We start from the raw sequence: 15091 nt of genomic DNA, 5'->3' as shown, positions 1-15091 counted from the left end.
AATTGTGAGGTTTAATTTTTATCTAAATCGCAGCCGTTGGATTAAATTTACATGGTTAAGATTATTGCTACTAGATCACCCTTCTTATTTTAAGCATCCTTTTCATTTGACCCTAAATTATTATGGAATCATCCAAAAAAAAAAAAAAAGAATGTGTTGCATGTTTTACTAAATGGAATTAAAGAATAGGTTTGCTATTACTCTAGTATTTTCATCTTTTCAAAAATAGCATTTTACTTAAATATAATGCAATAATTTGCTCACTTTTGATTCAATAAGGGAAACAATGATCTTGAATAATGTAACATGTGCATGGTATATATGTACAGATGTATAATGGATAGATGGTAACAAACATAATTTCATATTTTATTTTAGGTAAAGAAAATAAATGTGTTTATCAGGTCATTCGAGTCAAAATCTCTTATGAATCAACCCTACCCGAGCTAGAAAATTAGAAACTTTAGTCAGAGGCGGCTAAAGCAATGTGTAAGGTGAGCAACTGCACGGGGCTCCCGAAATATAAAGGCCCAATTCTATTAGTTGTCTGCCCAAAGAAAAAAAAAATTAAATCTAATTACAAATATAAAGAGATTAATTTCTATTTGGTGTTTTTCTTCTTCTCCTCCTATTCTCCAAAAAGCCTCACTTATAACTCTTTTATCTCTTCTATTCACCAAAAAATTTAATCTTTATAATTTATTTTCGCACAAAATCCCTAATTTTATGAGACGATCATGACTTTAATAGTCTGGCTGGGTGAAGGGGGCCAGGATATGGGATCCCCTTTTCTAAAATACCTCTAGTAGAAATCAAACCCAAGTAGGTGCATCCCTTTCTCATTGTACCAAACTTAGAGCACCATTACTCACAATTGAAAAAAAGATCATCCCACTCTCTTTCCAACTTTCTCTCTCTAAAAAATTACATCCCACAATCTTCTCCCACTCATCTCCTTAACCATGAACCATTTTTCAATCATCCCAACTACTTTTTCCTCTCTTTTACTTTTTGACCCCACCCAACTACTTTTCCCTCTCATCACCCAACTACCATCATACAATATTTTTATTATTTACTTTTTAATGATATGAAATATTAATTACTAATTGATATTTTATTATTAATTAATTAAATAAGTAAAATTAAAATTTTAATTATCATTTTAATAATCAAGTTATCTATTTTTTATTAATACATAGCATATGTAATTAGCGTTTTCATTAAGTAATTAAATACAAAACTAGTTAGCGTTTTTAATGATATGAGACACAATTAGCATTTTTAATATAATTTTAAGAACGAAATACATAAAATGCTACATTGGTGCGACAATTACAAACTTAATTAAGAAAAAAAGTGCATAAAACTTCTCCATATCAAAATTTCAAACTTAATTAGCATTGCCACCAAATTTCTGACATGTATTGGCAAGTCTACTCCAACGACCTTTCAACATAGCAGCATTTCTTGGAGCAATTTTTGTTGGGTGTGCTATTCTTCCTGCCTCGAAAGCTTCCCAAAGTTTTCCCCAGAAGACATTTTTCTTTTGGTTCGTCCCACTCACCTTATCAAGAGTCGTGTTCATAAATGCGGAGATCAGGAGTTCATCTTCATGTTCACTCCAAACCCTCTTATGGCTAGTTTCTTCGTATTCACCACCATCATGATCAACATCATTGTTCGGAGATGCATCTTCTTGGTATTGAGAAAATCCATAATTAGGATCAAGTTGACGATATGATAGGTTGACATTTTCAGATGGGGATTCATGGTAGAGGTTATCATATTGAGGAGAATAATTTTGAGAATTTCTTATATAATTAGGATGATTAGGATCCATAATTATAAGAATTTGAAATTAAAGAGCAATGGAAGAAGAGTTAGAACAAATAGAAGAAATTAGTGAAGAGAGAGAAAATTAAGTGTGCCCAAAATATAGCAAAATGGGTCTCTATTTATAGATCTCGAAAAAATAGAGCCGTTGGTATTTTTTTTTTTGATTTATATTTTTTAAAATATAACCGTTGTAAAATTTACAACGGTTATATTTTAACGAACCAATAGGAAGCTGACATTTGGCGGGTGAGACAAGTGTCACGCTGCAGTTGGCGCTGACACGCGTGTTAGCTGCCAGCTGCAGCGTGTCAGCGAGCTTAATTTTTTTTGCCTCACCCAGCAGCAAAACGCAACGTTTTGCTGCTGGGTGAGGCAAAAAAAATTAGTGCAATGCTGACCAGGCAGTGGGTCCCACTCCTACACTTGATCACCATTTCACTCGTCCCATCTCTTTTTTTTTTTTTCCAATCACCTTCATTCATCCCACAATCTTTTTCCAAATTGTGGTTAAGACCCATTTTTTCTCAATCATCTCCATGATTTTTTTTTCAATTATGATTAATGGTGCTCTTCATTAGCTTGGGATATATACTTCCATATGCATAAGGTCCCACGCATGCTAGCTCGTGACACACGGAAATCATGAATTCATGCGCAACTAATGTACATATGCTTCAAAAAAAATGTACATATGCTTCAACGTAGGGATAGATGCATTGATAATTTGATATACTCAGCTGTAGTAAAATATATTGGTATTTTTTTTTACCCATTATTGACATTGAAGATATCAGTTGGAAGAAGGAACAACCTTAGGCGATCCGGCGTCCACTTAGACCAAATAACATAATTCACCATCAAGAATGTTTTGATCTATTGGTTAAGATTGAGTGATGTAAATAATAGGTCATAAGTTCGAATTCTCCCCCCCCCCTTCTTTGTACTCCCTCCGTCCCATAATATAGTGCCTACTTCATTTTTGATGGGTCAAATTTTAAAATCTTTGACCGAACATTCTCATTTGTATATATAAAAAACATATTCATGTGGGATCTTGTTAGATTCGTCTCAATGTGTAGTTTCATAATATCAACTTTTTATATTTTTTATTAATATGGAATTGAAGATATTAAAGGTCAAAATTACGTCTTGGAGACCGTGTAAAAAAGAAATAAGCACTATATTATGGGACGGAGGGAGTATTTTATACGTCGTGGCTCTTATGGATAAAAAAAAAAGGTAACACTATTTTGATCCATATTATTATCATATAACATAACTCACTGTAGTCGGTAAATGTACACAATGACATCTTCTCGAGTCATGACACATAGTTTTTACAATGCGTAGATGGTGCACCAAGGTGTAGGATGAGCATCCTGCACCTTGTCCAAAACGCAAGGTAAGAAGAATAAAACGCACAATTCAACATGCAAAAAGTAATTGATTTGACAGCCAATGTACATTCCCCTTACATCCAATGTACAAAATCGAAAATTCAAAAAGTAAATGATTTGACATTTACTGTTCACCATTTAATAACTGATTTGATGTCCCCCCATATATGTTCACCACTTCTCTCTTTTCCACACTCAACCTCCTTGTACATTCTTGGCTTCGTGGTTGTTCATTAACAAAATCAAAATGTACAATGACAGCCCCCCAGCTGAAAGTAACCCAATTCCTGAAGTTGATGTCAAGTGAGTAATTTGCAATCTTTGTACACTAGGTGTGTTGATGTTTGTTCACTAATGAAATTCAATATGTACAATTACAGTCTCATACCGAAATTCACCACTTCTCTCTTTTCCACACTCAACCTCCTTGTACATCCTTGGCTTCATGGTTGTTCATTAATAAAATCAAAATGTACAATGACAATCCCCCAGCTGAAAGTAACCCAATTCATGAAGTTGATGTCAAGTGAGTAATTTGCAATCTTTGTACACTGGGTGTGTTGATGTTTGTTCAGTAATGAAATTCAATATGTACAATTACAGTCCCATACCGAAATATGTCAAGTGAGTAATTTCCATTCTTTGTACACTGGTGTGTTTGATGTTTGTTCACTAATGAAATTCAATATGTACAATTACATTCTCATACCGAAATTCAATAAAATCACAATGTACATTGATGGTCATTGCTTTGATCACTGAAAATCCCTAAATGTACACTCGTAGATTATTGTACACCAAACCATATGCATTTGTACATTAAAAAAATTGTTTCACGTGATGAGAGAGAAAGAGCTGGCCCACTTTCAAAAATATTGCCAAAAGTCAGCCACATGGGCAAGGTGTAAGATGCTCATCCTACACCTCGGTGCAGGATCTAATTTGCGTAGTTTTTATTGTACGCAATACGACCCGCTTGTGCTTTGCAATAATCGCGTTCACACGGTCACACCTAGCTAAAACCATTAACCATATTAGGCCAAGCTTATGCAATCCTGCATTCCCATTTTTAGCCTCTATTAGCCTTTCATTAGAACAAAAAGTTCCAGATTATTGCAATGATGAATATAAACACAACGTGATTAGGAGTCTTTTTATTTCTTTTAAGAAACTGTTTTAGGGGAGACTACCCTTTCACATGATTTTATTATTGCTAGATACTAGAAGCTACATATACAGAAAGTAATACTTCCAAAATAAGTAAAAATTACACTTCCAGAGACTGGAAATTGAGAATTTATATCCAGAAGTAAATATCCACATAGTCACACCCAAATATGGGGTTGATGAGAGTCGAATATCCAACCATGAGGTTAGGAGGTGGGAGCTCCAACCATTAGACTCCCATAGTCCCATATAATTCTCCGAAACTTTGCCTTTAAGATTGGGAAGAAATATTTTTTCCGTCCCTAATTGTTTCCTTCAGTACACCTTTTCCAATCAAACTTTACCAATGTTGACAGTAAATCTCATTAATAAAGAAATATTTCATCATGTGATATTCTAAATTGTATTATGTCATACATCAAGTTTTAGTGAATATTATTGTTGCATAATAAAGTACATGAAAATTGAAATTTATTAAAGATTTTCGCTCTTTTTCCGTCCATCATTGTTATCAGGAGTAGGCTAATTAAACGGCAAAATTTATGACTCTCAAGAGTCATAATGCTCCTTCTCTTTTGTATTGGTTTTCTTCTTCTAACTCTGTTTTCTCTTCCATCCCTAATTGTTTTCTTCATTACACCTTATCCGATCAAACTTCACCAATGTTGACAGTAAATCTCATTAATAAAGAAATACTTCATGTGATACTCTAAATTGTATTATGTCATCATCAAGTTTTAGTGAATATCATTGTTGCATAATAAAATACATGGAAATTGAAATCTACTGAAGGTTTTAAGTCATTTTCCATTAATCATTGTTATTTATTGGGAGGCTAATTAAGCGGGCAGGATTTATGGCTCACAAGTCACATTGGTCATATATACACTCCTTCTCTTTTGTATTGGTTTTCTTCTTCTATTATGTTTTCTCTTCCATCACCAAAAGAATGTTGTAGGTTGATCTTTTCCTATAGGCTAGGCCTAGTTTACCACAAAAAAAATGTGCCGTTATATGAACTTCTTGACACAACAAGAATCCGCGCTTTTAGCGTCTGAATTTACCGTCCGACACAATTAGACGCAAATTAGCATCCGTTTTTGTAAAATTAGCATCCGTTTATCGTCGGACGCTAATTAGCGTCCGTTTTTGTAAAATTAGCATCCGTCTTTGGAGCGGACGCTAATTAGCGTCCGTCATTCAAGTTTACCGTCTAATATGACGGACGGTATTAAGTGGTCATAAAAAAAAACACGACCCACCCACCTTATTTCCAACCCTATCTCTATCTCTATCTATCCGTCTTCGTCTTCAATTCGTTTAGTAATTTTTGTTTTTTGATTGAATTCTTTGAAGCTATGGCGAAACGGTGGATGTTAAGCCGCACTTTCTCTGATTTGAAGGAGGTTCGATCGATTTCTGAGCCAATCACCGTCGCAGGTATTCGTTTTAGGGTTGTTTCAGATCTAGTTTTTTTTTGTTAATTTCTCAATTCTCCTTCAAAACCCCATATATATCCTCTCTTTTTTTCGATTTTTATTTTCTAATCCTTTTTTCGTGTGTTTTTTCGTTTCCTCGATTTTTATTTATCCTCTCTCTTTTTCGATTTTTGTTTCAGATCTGGTTTTTTCTTGATTTTTTCGTTGGGTTTTTGTCCTAATTATTTCGAGGTTTTTTCTTCTTCTCATCAGATTTGTGGTTTTTTGTGGATTATATATGATTTTGTGTTGAATTTTTAATCTGCTTAGTTCATTAGACATCTAAGCTTTTGCAGCAGAACTCCTTTGTTTTTGTTCTTGATTTTATCTTAGAAGTTGCATAAGCAATTGAAGTATTCTCTGCAAAATAGGAACATTGCAGTTACTGTTTACACATTATCTCTTTGTAAATGTTGATTTAGGTGGAATGAGAAGGTTTTGTCAATGTCTGTAGTTTGGTGACAGGGGATGGTGGGGCTTAGTGGATGAGTTTGCTTGCATATAGTTAAATTTGTTCAGATTAATTGGCCAATTTTATCGGCCATCTTCTCATCAACACAAGTTACCTGAGTATATGTTTATGTTATTACTCGTGAAAATACTCTATAATTGTTTTGCCATGCATCTTTCTTTTGCATTAATAGAAATCACTTTTATTCCTTGCTTATCTTTGTCTCTTCTTTTGCTTGTGTGGATTTTAGACTTTTAATTTTTGATTGCTGCATGTGTCTTTGCTAATTAATGCAGATTATGAGTTTCGACATGTTTTAACCATATTCTATTTAATAATCTGTATTGACTTGATATAGGCTGGGTGAGTTGCTGAGGTTGCTTGCATCTTCACCTCCTCTGGCCTGCTAGTAGCAGGGTTCCGCAGTAGGTGCTTTTGCTGTGCTTGTAAGTAGACTAAATATACAGGTTTGAAAATATTGGTTGTATTCTTTATTGATGGATTTATAGGGGAAATAAAGCTTTGTGCTCCAGCATTAGAGAATCATTAAAACCATACAAGCAACCTGTCACTGCTAAGACTTGGAAACAAGAATAGAGCTCCTTGTTATCCACCTTGATGCGTCTTGTGACTTTAACAAACCCATTTAGCAACCTGATAAAATTCATAAAACAAAGTAAATGGTAGAGGACCATATATAGGGAATGAATGTGGGGACTCTTAATAACTGGGATGGAGTTCTCACGATGGAAGGAATTATAGGAATACAGGAATAGTGGTCAGAGTGGTAGGACAGTCAGTAAAAGAGGTAATGTGATCTTAGGAACAGATTGACGGAAATGGGCTTTGGCAGAGGGGCAATTGGGAGTGGTGGCAGAGTTAAGGGCTTCAGCGCTGGGCTGATAGGCATTTATGGCTGCGCCATCAGCTGTGTCATGTTGGTGGTTGCTGGCATTGCAGGCAGTGGGTTGGGAGGCAATGGCAGGAAAATCATATTTGGTATTTAAAGGATGCTTGAGCTTGATATTTTGGGGGGGGGGGGGATCCTCTTTGAAGTAGATTATTACTGCTGGCATCAGGAAAAAAACTTGGTCTTGGTTATGTTTGATTTGTAGGTGTCTTTTAAAGATATCAGGCTACAGAGCTTTTGGTATAATGGTACCTGATAACAGGTTCATAATCAAGGGTAACAGCAATGTAGAATGCCTGGCCAGTTTGGGAAATGGGATAAAAATAGATGCTTACAGTGTTTCTCTGTGTTCTTGTAACTGATTCAGATATCAGGGGTAACTGATTCTTCTGAGCTTTTCGTGTAGCATATGCCTTACATTGATACATGTAGGAAACCTTTTTGCTGCTGTTTTGGAGTCCAAAAAAATGATTCCTGAGTTATGGCCCTTGTGGGTGCCCATAATGTCTATTAGTTTCACATCTCTCTGTGTGTGCTTACTTGTTTCTGAGATTTAGAAGCAATGAATTGTTGTATAGAACTTTGCATAGAGTTGATGCCAAAATCAGTCCTAACATGAAAATCATGTTAGGATTATATGATATGTCAAACCCATGAACTATCCCCTAATGTCTAGTTAGAATTTGTATACCAATTATCAATGAAGCAATTACCTTAACAGATGCCTTAACCATGGTTGTTCACCATTTTCAAATCAATTTGAGATGTCGTGTACACCCTATCCCTTTCCTTTTATTTTATTTTAGTCTGTCATGAGTGTTTTAATTGGTAGTGTTTTAATTAGTACCAAATTTGAGCGTTTGTTCACAACCAAACATTGAGGTCTTGTTTCTTTGTCTTTGTGTAGGATCATTGTTGCTGACTGCTGTATTTTCAGTATGTGAGAGGTTTGGGGATATATTCATTTCTTGGTAAGTACAAATCTCTCATCACAGATAAGTACAAATCTCTCATCACAGATTTTATCATCTAATTCACCTGTTTTTTTTTTTCTGGATGATCATGCTTAAGAACGGCAATTTTGACAAAATTACTACACTATGTCCTGAAAATGGCAAAAAAGTCACTAAAATAGTTACAGACAGAAAATTTCCATGTTTTGGGAAAGGATGCATGAATCAACCTCTTATTTATCAAAATCAATCAAGAGTTTTTTTAAGCGAGCACCATATGCCATCATTAAGTGGAGGATTTTATCGCTCCTATGATCTCGATGCTGATTTTAGTAAAGATGTGAACATCAAATCTTATTTCTCTGTTTCCTAGGAAAAGAATTGAGTAGTGGCAGTTGGATTATCTCAAACAAATTAACATCTTCTAAGTACCCTTGGCTTATGTTGTACTTAAGAGCAGACTCAGGTAGAGGATTTGAAGTATATATGACTTGTTCCTCTAGATGCTGTCACAAGATGGGGGCTGGGTTGTTGGTTGTGTTAGGGTTTGGGTGGGCTGGGTTGTTGGTTGTGTTAGGGTTTGGGTGGGCTGGGTGGTGGGTTAGGGTGGCTCGGGTGGGAGTTGGGGCAAAATAGGTTCCGGATTTATTTAGTTATTCATTTATTCTTGTTAATAATTGTTTTTTTTGGTTAATTTCATTAATTTCTTTGTTTTTGTTGATTTGCAGGGTTATGAGATTTGCGTTTGAGTTCCAGATTTGAAGTTGGTTACGATCCAGATACCAGATTTGAAGTCCGTTTTGGTTCTAGATTTTTGTTGTGGAGTTTAAAGTGTACATGTGATTATATGAGATTTTTTTAAGATTTTGTTCTAAGTATACTAGAATTTAGTTCTAGAATTATTTTTTCACTTGTATCTACATTTATTATCAATAATAATTGAATTGATTAATTTGTTTGCCTTAATAAAAGAAGTATGGTATTTGCATCATTTCATATCTTATTACATTTAATATGAAATTAATTAAAAGCAAAAAGCTATTATATTTAATATTAGTTGCCCAAAAGCAAAAATAAAATAAAAAAAAAAGTGCAAATGCGTACCAAAAAGTTACCGACTGTTTCCAAAATTAGCGTCTGAGGAAACAATCGCTAATTAGCGACTGTCTAGGCACCGGTCGCTAATTAGCGACTGCCTAGACGGTCGCTAATTAGCGTCTGGTAATAGACGGTCGCTAATTAGCGACCGCTAGACGGTCGCTAATTCTAGTGAGCGGTCGCTAATTAGCGACTGTGGAGCTCACGGTCGCTAAATTGGAAATATCAGACGCTAATATTTTAGCGTCCGCTGAACGGACGCTAATTGGAGAATTAGCGACCAAGGGTTTTGCATCAGCCATTTAGCGTCCGTTGGCGGACGCTAAAATATTTAGCGTCCGATTCCGTGTTTTTAGCGTCTGATTTTTGCGGACGCTAAAGGCTGACATTCTTGTTGTGTGATTAGAAGATACAATATTAAAGGTTAGGCTATACTCCCTCCAGATTTTATTAGTTTACCCTTTTCTTTTGCACAGAGTTTTAGGAGAAATAATAATGTTGTGTGTCATAAAAAAAAAAAGAGAAACTATTATTTTATATTAAAATTGAATGTATGTGTGATGAAAAGTTAGTGGTCTCATTTCAAAAATAGAAACAAAAAAAAGGAGTAAACTAATAAGGGGCATCCTAAAAAATAATACGGATAAACTAATAAATAAAGACCGAAGGGAATACATAGGATTGTCATGTCACATTTTCTTAAAATAAAATCTAAAGGATATATATATAGAGAGAGAGAGAGTATGTGTGTGTGTTAGTTTTAGATAATGAAAAACTAGGGTTGATTTAAAATAAACAACTTAAGAATACTATACAATATGTAGATTGCAGTAAAAAATTATTTCTACATAATTCAAAATATTATATTTTTTATAATATTGGAGATCAGTATAAATATGTTTTGAAAAACATAATATAGTTATACAACCTATAATAATATACTACATATTTAAATGAACAACTAGTTCTTGTCCCGAGCGATAAACCCGTATTGTTTACCAATGTACATTTGAAGTTTTAATTCAAAAACTTGAGAGAAGTGGAAAAAAAAATTTGTACGTATTGATTGGGCTCAAAAATGATATCTTCCAGTTCCTTTTGAATTTTCTACCTAGTAAATTATAATATGAATTATTTATCAATACAACCCTTGACTTCAAGAGAGTACATATACTTACAAAGAATATAATATAATTTTGTTTTGAAATTTAGGTTAATGTGTAAGAATATACTCCCTCCGTTTCCTAAAGATCTTCCCTCTTTCCGTTTAAGGGTGTTTCCAAAAGATCTTCCCTCTTTTGCTTTATTCCTTATTTGGCAAAACAAATTTCCCTATTTACCCTCTCATGTTATTATCATATGGTCCACCATTACATTATTAATTCAATTTTACTCCCTTTCTCTCTCCTACTTTAACCCCTTTTTATTTGTTTATTTATCTTAACCCCTTTCTCTCTCCTACTTTACTCACATCATGCCCCACACAACTTGATTTTCCTTGGTATCTGTAGGAACAGTAAGTGAGAAGATCTTTAGGAAACGGAGGGAGTAATAACTAGTGTAATTCAATGGTGTAGTAGTGTTAACTACGAAGGTTATAAAAATTTGAAGAGTTTTTTTTCTAAAAATAATAGTATTTAGAGGTATAATATGCTATTATTAGCATTAGCTTAATGAGTATTAATATATATATATATAATATAATATATATATATATTATATATATATATATATATATATATATATATATATTTGTATTTAATTATTTTAAAAATTATAAATATTATATTGCCTTTAATATTTTTTTTTATCCCACAAAGACCATATGTGATTGTAGAGTAGTTGGTTAGTGCATTAAAGCATGTTTACTTCGGAATGAAACAACTGAGCTGAACTAAATTGAATTGAGTTGAATTAAATTGAGCTGAATTGAACTGAACTGATTGCAACTGTATTCAATTACAACTAATAGTAACGACAATAAATAAATTAGGAACTAAACTGATTGGGATGGAATGAAACGGAACAAAACTGATTACAACTGAATTGAACCGAAAATAAGTTGGGGAGAACATGCCCTTAGTATATTAAATGAGAGGTCATGAGTTCGAGTCTTCAAATAGTCATGTTTATTGTTTAATTAATCCCACATTTAATGGTGTAGGGGAGGGGAGAATACATGTGGCAACATGACATGTTTTTGCTTTGGGTTTTATCTCCGTCCCAAAATATAGTTCTCATTTTCCTTTTTTCACGGTAATTTATGCAAGTAGAATATAAGAGGGATATTAAAGATTTTTTGTTTATTTAAATAAATGTTGTATGGTAAAAGATGATTTTAGGAGAGAGAATGGAAAATTATTGGTTAAGGAGCATTAATTGTAACATTTTAGTTGAATAAAAAAAGGAAAAAACATAATTCAAGAAACAAATAAATGATGGGACACAGTTATTCTAGAAAAATTACGGAAAAATGTGGAAATAAATATGGAAATGGGAACTATATTTTGGGACACCCAAAATGAAAATGGGAACTATATTTTGGGACGGAGGGAGTAGTATTTTTTTGCATGGGCTATGCTCCGGGTCAGTTACTTTTTTATTATCAAATACTTCCCCTGTTTCACAATAAGTGAAATACTTCCCTTATTTGGGATATTTACAATTAGTGAAACCAAGCTTTAAATGGTAAAAAAAATTCACTTTAATTACAAATATGCCACCAAAAAGTAGGAGGGGACCACAACCTATTTGTTTGATCACTCTACTTTATTGTGGTCCCAAATTTCTCTCTCTATATATATTCCTTGGTATGTGTGTACTTTTTCTATGTTTCACTTATTGTGAAATGGATGAAGTATATTATTATTTGTAAATTTCATAATTAATTTTATTAGCTTTTCATAATATTTTGTCAAGTGCAAAATATGGAATTGGACGTTAATATGGCATGATAAGTTTTATAAAAGTGTTAGAAATTAAAAAGTTTGTCCATGTCTTTATAAATACATATAATTATAAGACTTTATCATGTTTTACTTTGAAATATTAAGCATTAAAGTTGTAGTAGATTGGTGATTAAAGTCTCACATTTCATTTCCAAGGTCATCTGTTCGAATCCTAGTAGATACACGACGTTAATATTTTCAAATGAGATTATAAATATGTGTATTAAAAGTTTGAGAAAAGTAACATGTGGCACCATTTTTTTTGATAGGGACGCTTTTTAATACATTTATACTAGCTAGGTTTATATACAAGCTTTGCAAGTGGTGACATTTTTGACTTAGTGCTATTATTCAATCATAAAATATGTCTTGATTGTGCTTGAAGTTTAGATATGTTGATATGTATCGATTGAGGAAGGTTGAGTTGGTTGAGAATTTATTTGGAATGTTTTGTTATGGCACTAGTGGAAAAATGAAGAAGGGCTGCGCTAAAAAAGGCATGTAGGGCTGCGCTTTTTGACAGCAGCCCTTTCAGTAGCAGCCCTTCACTTTTTAAGTAGGGCTGCGCTAGAAAAGCGCAGCCCTTAAGCTAGAAGGGCTGCGCTAGTTAGGAAAAAGCGCAGCCCTTCTAGCCCAGAAGGGCTGCGCTAGTTAGGAAAAAGCGCAGCCCTTCTGGGCTAGAAGGGCTGCGCTTTTTCCTAACTAGCGCAGCCCTTCCTACCAAAAAAAAAAAAAAAAAAAATTTTTTTTTGTCATTTTTTTACTCATAATCTCACATTTTCTGAAATTAAACAGAAGAGAAGAGAAACGAAACGAAAATACTAAATCCAAAACAATAAAAAGAATGAAACGAAACAAAAAAAGGAACAAAAACTAATATACAAAGAGAAGTATACAATAAGTATACAAGAAGTATACAAGAACATTAATCAAAATAAACAAAGAGAAGTATACAAGAATAACATTAATCAAAATAAACAAAGAGAAGTATACAAGAATAACATTCAAAACAAAGAGAAGTATACAAGAACATTAATCAAAACAAAGAGAAATATACAAGCAAGAACATTAATCAAAACAAAGAGAAGTATACAAGCAAGAACATTAATCAAAACAAAGAGAAGTATACAAGAGAACATTAATCAAAATATAAACAAAGAGAAGTATACAAGAACATTATAGATCTGAAAAAATACAAGAACTACAACCTAATAATGTTTAAATACATAAAACAAAACCCAAATACATAATTTAAAGGAAAAAAAAATTTCGGAAAAACTTAAAATGGCTATTTGGAGGCTTAAACGAACTCGGATGGCTTAAAAAGCCTAAACATCACCACAAACAGTGAGTTTGACTGTTGGCTCGTTCCGCTTCCGAAAAGGTATCACAATAGGCAATCGGACTCCGTCGCCATGTTTAGTGAAATCGAAAAAACTTAAAAGGGTTTTTGAGACAAATGTTTATGGGAGTTTTTGAGAGAGAAGAGAAGATGAGAGAGAAGAGAGGGGAGAGTAAGGAGGAAAGGAATAATGAGGGACGTGAAGAGAGGAGAAGAATGAGGGATAATATATTTGACGAATCCCCGCTCAATATTTCAAAGCGCGCGATTCCGAAATTTCAAAATTTTTCAGGAAGGGCTGCGCCTTTTTAAAAAAGCGCAGCCCTTCACTAAGTAGGGCTGCGCTTTTCAAAAAGGCGCAGCCCTTCTTACCTAAGAAGGGCTGCGCTTTTAAAAAGCGCAGCCCTACTAGTGAAGGGCTGCGCCTTTTTTAAAAAGCGCAGCCCTTCTTCTTAGTAGGCTGCGCTTTTTTAAAAAAGCGCAGCCCTTCACTAGTAGGGCTGCGCTTTTACGAAAAGCGCAACCCTTCCTGCGCAGCCCTTTATGTTTTTTCCCCTAGTGTGGTGTTGTTATCTCTTATTATTAAGGGAAGAGTTGTAATTTAATAGAGAGACACCATAGCTTCCTGCTTCACACACACATATGTATGTTATTTGACCTGTACATGAGAGCATATATATAATTAAAAAGACAAGAGTAAGACTAAGTATTACTCATATATTTCAAATACTATCAAACAAATGTAATAAATATTAAACCCCGACATCACACAGACTTACAATATTAAACCCTAAAATTATTGTTGGACTCAGACCTGGACTTGCAACATAAGGGTCTAGAAAATATGGACCACTCAGGCTCTTAGAGTCTACAGGGTTTAGGGTACGGTCCAGGTCTCGGATCTAGCATGTGTTTCTTTATTTTTGCCCAACTTTCAATATCATTTATAGTTCTTGACTTTCGATAGTGCCTATGATATATAGGGTCTACGGTCCGGGTCTAGGGTTCAGGGTGCAAATGACAAAAGTTGAAATTTTAGCACAAATACAAAAGTTTTTCTCTAAAACACAAAAGACAAAAAAAATATTAAATAACTTTAGCATCCAAGTGTAGGGTTTGAGTAAAGTCTGGGTCTAGAATATTAGGACCCAGATCCAGACCCTAAGAAGTTTTATTAGACTCAAACTCAGACCTTTAAGATTCAGAATAAGTTGGACCAAACCCTAAAATTAGGGGCGGGTCCCGCCTATTTTTTTGAATGTCAATATCTATAATTGCGGATATAAGAAAAAAATTTGATATTTGATATTTGAAATTCTGCATTATATTGAGAAGACTCTAACTAGACCCCACTTGACTATTTTTTTTCCAGTTTTTTCACCAAGTACTCCCGAGTTTTCAGAAAATTCACCTATTACCTCCCAAGTTTCAAAATTCACCAGGTACCCCTAAGTTTCAAATTAATACACTAGGTACCCCTAAAAACTAATAAACTCAGATGCCCTTAA

The 15091-nt window shown here is 33.9% G+C and overlaps 1 long non-coding RNA gene across 1 annotated transcript; it reads left to right on the top strand.

Moving 5' to 3' along the window:
* Positions 1-5617: 5617 nt before the first annotated feature.
* Positions 5618-9147, top strand: LOC104901994 (uncharacterized). The gene is made up of 4 exons (XR_791299.4): positions 5618-5843; positions 6691-6778; positions 8150-8213; positions 8924-9147. It is a non-coding gene; the product is annotated as an uncharacterized LOC104901994 (long non-coding RNA).
* The last annotated feature ends 5944 nt before the right edge of the window (positions 9148-15091 follow it).

Source organism: Beta vulgaris, chromosome 8, assembly GCF_026745355.1.
Source record: "Beta vulgaris subsp. vulgaris cultivar EL10 chromosome 8, EL10.2, whole genome shotgun sequence".
NCBI classification, from domain to species: domain Eukaryota; kingdom Viridiplantae; phylum Streptophyta; class Magnoliopsida; order Caryophyllales; family Amaranthaceae; genus Beta; species Beta vulgaris.
The sequence above is the reverse complement of the archived record's forward strand: the minus strand, read 5'-3'. Positions and strand labels throughout refer to the sequence as shown.